Below are 6,000 nucleotides of genomic sequence, written 5' to 3'. Positions count from 1 at the left end.
AGAGAGAGAGAGAGAGAGAGAGAGAGAGAGAGAGAGAGAGAGAGAGAGAGAGAGAGAGAGAGAGAGAGAGAGAGAGAGAGAGAGAGAGAGAGAGAGAGAGAGAGAGAGAGAGAGAGAGAGAGAGAGAGGGAGACATGCATGCCTGATTCTCATGCAAAATTTCATACAAAAAGGAAGCCGCTGCAAATTGAGTCATAGAATGCAATGCACAGCAGTCAAAACAAAAGCACGATTTTCGCACACGCATCAGAGAAGCCAAAATCAAATGATAACTTAATTTTTTTTTCTCTCGTTTCATTCTGCGAACAACACACAAAAATTTGCTCTTTGATGCAAATGAGATGTGAAAGGAGAGACACGAAGAGAGAAAGAGAGGTCAGTACGGCCGTTTCGATGCACTCTGACAACTTTCTGAATAAGTGCGCGCCGTTTGTTGTTCATGTTACGTTGGTTCCCTTTTTGTTGTGTCTGTGTGTGTCGTTTTGCATTTTGCCAAAAAAAAACAGCAGCAGCGGAGGCGACGACGACAGTGACGGTGGTAAAGTAACTCAATTTCGAAAGGGGATCAGTTCATTTTTCATTTGTTGATTGATCGTAAGTCAAGATGGGAGAGTTCACTGTATGCAAAATAAATTTCGTGTACGTTTCTGTTTCTTTCACCTTTGTTTTGTCTGATCAATCGACCAGAAAACACTGAAACTGCACACATTTCGGCATGTGCATTGCAACATAAACAAAAGGCAACGAAAAATGTTGCTGCAAAAACAATCGCCGTTGCCGAAAAGAATCCCTGAATTTTTGCATATCTCAGATGCTTGTGCTTACCGCTTGGAATTTCGATAGCAATTTTTCGCTTCGTCTGATCGTTTGTTCTGGAATCGCCAGGGTTCTGGTGCGTGTTTTTCTGTTCGTTGTGTCTCTTCCGTATTATGGTATTCGATCGATAAAAATCGATCTTCCGTGGCAAAAAAAAAGTGTAAGAAAGTGTTGCGTTTTATTGTTTGTGTAATGTGGTGTGTGTGTGTGTTTTTTTTTCTCATCTTCTGTCGAGCGGCTCCTTTACATACGCCAATGTGTATATGAACACAGTCAAAATATTACGTTGGATGCATCGCATGCAAACGATGGAAGTCAAGTTAAATAAATAAACTAAAATGCAGTATAGAGAAGTATAATGAAGTTTTAGTAGTGGAGCAAGCAGAAAAGAGACACATCAATAACGCGGTGAGAGCGAGAAAGAGAAACGCACACAACAAATGAACTGAAAATACTCACTGAGATCGGTCGACAATAAAACAGCAATAACAACAACAATAACACAGTATAGCTAAAACTAAGATAATCAATTTCCTTATCGCGAAAATAAGCACAAAAAAAGATCCATACCTATCAGCACTTGCGCAAAGAAATGTTAAGCGGTATGTTATTAGCAACATAAATGACTTCATTATCGGCTGCTTTATGCAAGAATACATTCTTGGCTCGGTTCGGCTAGCCGAGAGAGAGAGAGGGAATCGCGGATCGAAAGGCACGAAAAAAATGCAAATCATATGCATGGTGTGTGTGTTTTTCTTTTCTGTAGTTCGTGTTTCGTTCTCAATTGAAAGAGATGACCGAAACGCACTGAGCGAAAGAGACACATTTCGCGTTATTAATTCGATTTAATCGCAGCGTGCAACCCATCGAAAAATGCACTCGCAAGGAATTTCCCGAACAGCACAAATAAATTGTTTAATTGTATGCATAAATACCGATCGAAGTGTTTACACGCTTTTGCGATCGTACATCATTGCAAAACGCCAATAAAATTGCAGTTAGCCACGTTTACTTATTCAATCGAACTCACGTTCAAAATTGAACAACAGAAGCAGTTCTTTGAGCCAGTCAGGCTGTCTCACTCTCTCACACTCTGTGTTTAACGGACGATTTTGATCACACGATATGTGTAGCATTTATTAACATTGTGGCATAATCGAAGCTAATTAAATCGATAGTCAAAAAAGAATTCATTTCGTAAAATCCAAATTATGGATCCGATCAAGCTGATTGGATTTCCAAGTGGCTCTAAACTAAGCCATTAGACTTAGATTTTGCTGTTGGTCGTTAATATGAGATCCGTTCTTTGCATAATCATCATGGATTTTGAAGAGAGCATGTGTGTGTCGGTCAACAATACCGTGAGCCAAACAGAAAGAGAGCTGGAGAGAAAAAGAGAGAGAGAGAGAGAAGTGCGCACAAACACACAGACACAAACAAACAAGTTATTTTTATACAAAACCTTATGGCCGAACACACTCTAATCTGACAATTTAGTTAATATGTTTTTGTTCGTTGATCTAATTTATTCTCAATTTTTTGATTACCCACTATTCTATCGTGGTGGATTTAATTTTTTTTTCCTCTTATTTCTATTCATCGGTCTGTAATACACTTGCTTTTCATGCTTATCGCCTTTATGCTCTCCCTCTCTCCTCTCAATCTCGTGTTCTGCTTGTTTTGATTCACATGCGTTTGGTGGAGAGAAAAAAAAACATACCTCTGATTATTGTAATAGAAATGAACGGACAAAGATAAATAAGGAGAATGCTGAATGCAAACACAGTGATGAAGAAGAAGAGGAGGAGAAGGAGGATGGAGACGGAAAAAGAGATAAGAGCAATAGAGATGAAGTTTTATTATGAATCGCTGGAATTAAATATCATATTTTCAATGGATTTCTTCTTTTTCTATCTCGCTATCTGTGTGCGTTGAAGCCTGGCAAACGTTTTTCTTTTGAATTCGTCGAAAAATAATAATCATATCGTATATACAGGTAATCCTCGGCGCATTTTATCGGCAACACTTTTCACTGAAACTTTTAATCACCATTCCACCGATATGTACTATGTGTAAAGAGTGTTGGTCATTTTGTGGCGCGGCTTTCGAGAATAAATCCGTATGAAATGAGCTATTTGTGTGGCTCATATTTTAATGTGACCATCTATCTCTCTCGCCTCTCTCTCTCTCTCTTCACTGTTTAATTCGCTCGAAATACTGACGAGTAATTTTTCATTGTCAATATTTTACACAATTTTATAAGTAGTCCTCTCTACCTCTTTCACCTCGACTATTGAATGGTTTTCGTCGTTACTCCAAACAAACAACACATTTTCTTCTTCGTTCATACGTATTTTTATACAAACTTTGGACTTAGAAGCGAGAGAGAGAGAGAGAGAGAGAGAGAGAGAGAGAGAATACGATTGAACGAACAAATACAGAGGAACAAAAAAAGATTATGAAAAATCGGTGCATCATCGTCATCTCATCATCATCATTCGGCGATGTGTGTTTCTGATTTATATGCTTTTTATTTTTCATGTGGCTGTTGTTGCCATTGCTATTCGTCGTTTTATAACACCACTGCCTGCTTCTTTTTTTATGATGTGTTTCAAATTGACTCTCAACGCATCGTATATTCTATTGTGTCGCCCTAAAGCAGCCGTCAAGAGAATCGACGTTTCATTTACATGTCTGAATCAAGTGGTCCTATCTTTGAAGTCTCAACAATCGCTTATTTCGACTATTTTTATCTCAGCAGCTCTTCGAGTTTTCTACGAACGACTCACCTTTTCTAATCTCACAAAAATCTTTTGTATTTTATTGGATATTCTTGTGAGTCAGTTTTTTTCTCTCTTCTTTCTCGTTTCCAAAATGCTTTTGATATTTGTTTTTATTTTTCCAAATTCACATTCGTCATATTCCATGTTCAAATCACAATTGCGTGCAACATAATTCTTATTTTTCGGTCTGTTCTTTTGCCATTTCGATGTCAACATGACCGACGCTTCCGGGCCTGTACCAGGGAAACACATTACAAATGTCACATTCCAGACGAAATAATTGGAATAAAACAATCGCGTATTTTCCAAAAAATGATACACACAACAACATTTGAACAAGGAGAACGAACACACACACTTGATGAACGGAGAGAGAGAGAGAGAGAGAGAGAGAAATCAACAGTAATATAAACAGCAGATAGTATCTTAAATATGCGTTCCCGGGATCCGGATTGTGTAAAAATGGAAATAATCCATGGCACACCAGACATCAATGCGATGCATAAAGTGAATGAGATAAATCGAACGATCCATCAGTTTAAATGCGATCGATTAAAGATTTTATCTATGTTTAAGATCAAGAATGAGAGATGGTGTTGCATAGTACATGCAGCGCCCCAACGATGATGTTCATAAAATCAATACGCATAATGAACGAATATATATATATAGATTACAAGTAATGAAGGTATTGCGCGAGTACTTGTTTGCTGCCGTTGTTGCACATATATCCACACACGATCTCGCAGAAGGGCCAGACGAAGAGAACACACCTCGGCGACTGTAAGCCACCGACTAGACGAGTAGAGAAAGAGAGAGAGAGAGAGAGAGAAGACATGCCGTAAAAATCGACCAGCTCATTCGTCGATTATTTTTTTCTTTTTCTTATGATCGAAACATCGTTAAATTGATGTTACGAATTTTATCTAGTCGATTCGATTTCAGGCATCATTAAATATTTGACATAACTGAGATGATCAGCCAAATAAGTCATTCTCTCATCTCGTTCACATTGTTCTCACCAATCGCAATGATCGGCAGTGTGCGTGTGAGGTAGTGGATGCTTTTTTTCTACATCGAAAAAAATATGACTAATGTATTCTGGTTAATTAAAATCGTAAACGATCAGATATATTACGCTGAATAGTTTTATCGTGTGCTGGTTTGTATTGTGGTGGCTTGGTTCGACTCTCATTGAACTTGTTAATCGGCTTTCGTTCATTGAGGTGTTCATGTGTATGTGTGGTTGTAGCCATTGAGAAAAACAAAAATCAGAATGGAGTCAGTGCTATACACGGCATCGAGATTCAGTTGAATCTAAATAGTGATCTTTGAAATAAGATAACATTTAATGAAAACTAAAGCACCACAACATTGGATCATCGCCAATGCCAATGTTACGAACGGAATGAACAAGCCCAAGCCCCAAATGGTTCGTCATCATTCCGAAAAGAGTTTTGAAACCTTTCGTTAACCAGCTGTCAATAAAATCAACGTTAATGTTTATTTAATAACATAATTGATTGATATGATAAGGTGCTTTGAAAACCATCAAACTGATTTCAGACTAATCGAAGAAAGCACAAACAAAATGTCTCTCTCACTACCGCTCTGTGTGTGTGCGTCGCTTCTAAGTAGCCACATAGCATTCGTGGACAAAACTACCGTGTGTCGTTGATGCCTAGTTATACACAAGTTGAACGCCAAATAATAACGTCGAAAATTGTGCTCATCGTTGCTATACCCAAATATAAATGCCATTGCCATGGACAGGAATTATCCAACAAACTTTTACCACTATTAAATTTCCATTTGAAATTATACACGCCGTTAAGGTAATTTCATGGATAAATTTGCCGTTTTTTTCTCTCATTTTCCCTCTCGCTCTCTCTCTCTCTCTCTCTCTCTCTCTCTCTTTGTCTCGTAATCTTGTGCATGCTTAAATAAGCACACATATCCAATATAAAAAGAACACACAAAAAAATACAACCAAAACTGACTGTCGACCAGTGCTTCGATGAATTTTCTGAATGAAGCTATTTATACATTTTTGAAATAGTCGTTGATCGCATGGAATAGGGTCAATCTACTTTGACGTCGAACAGGTTCAATTTCATGAATATGCAAGAAATTATAAAACGACAGAAAATTACTCACCGATCGGAGCCCATCAAATCGATCGAAATTATTATTGACCAATGGAATTTGCTTTATTTTCGCTTTTATGTACAAAAAACATGTGGAAAATAGCAAAATCTACTTAAAAGTCGATTTTTTTCCAATTCAATTGGTCCGAAAATAGTTCAAATGTTCATTTATAATTTTTGGGAATGTCAATTGACCCGGAAAAAGATTGACTTCAACAACAGCAACAAAAAAATACCCATGGAATAACTAGAAT

General features: G+C 37.6%; 1 protein-coding gene across 2 annotated transcripts in view; it reads left to right on the top strand.

The window, feature by feature from the left end:
- LOC129578032 (uncharacterized) overlaps positions 1-6,000 on the top strand; it is a 65,239-nt gene that overhangs the window by 3,663 nt on the left and 55,576 nt on the right. Inside the window, exon 2 of one of the 2 annotated variants that reach the window (XM_055466073.1) lies at positions 5,373-5,434. The exons of the other annotated variant lie outside the window; for it this stretch is intronic. The gene's annotated coding sequence lies outside the window, so the exon portion shown is untranslated. The remainder of the gene's footprint in view (positions 1-5,372; positions 5,435-6,000) is intronic. 2 annotated transcript variants of the gene reach the window in all.

This window comes from Sitodiplosis mosellana, unplaced genomic scaffold (assembly GCF_009176505.1).
Source record: "Sitodiplosis mosellana isolate CC-2019 unplaced genomic scaffold, AAFC_SMos_1.0 Smas_scaffold_6226, whole genome shotgun sequence".
Taxonomy (NCBI): domain Eukaryota; kingdom Metazoa; phylum Arthropoda; class Insecta; order Diptera; family Cecidomyiidae; genus Sitodiplosis; species Sitodiplosis mosellana.
Note: the sequence above shows the minus strand (reverse complement) of the source record. Positions and strands in the feature narration are given on the sequence as shown.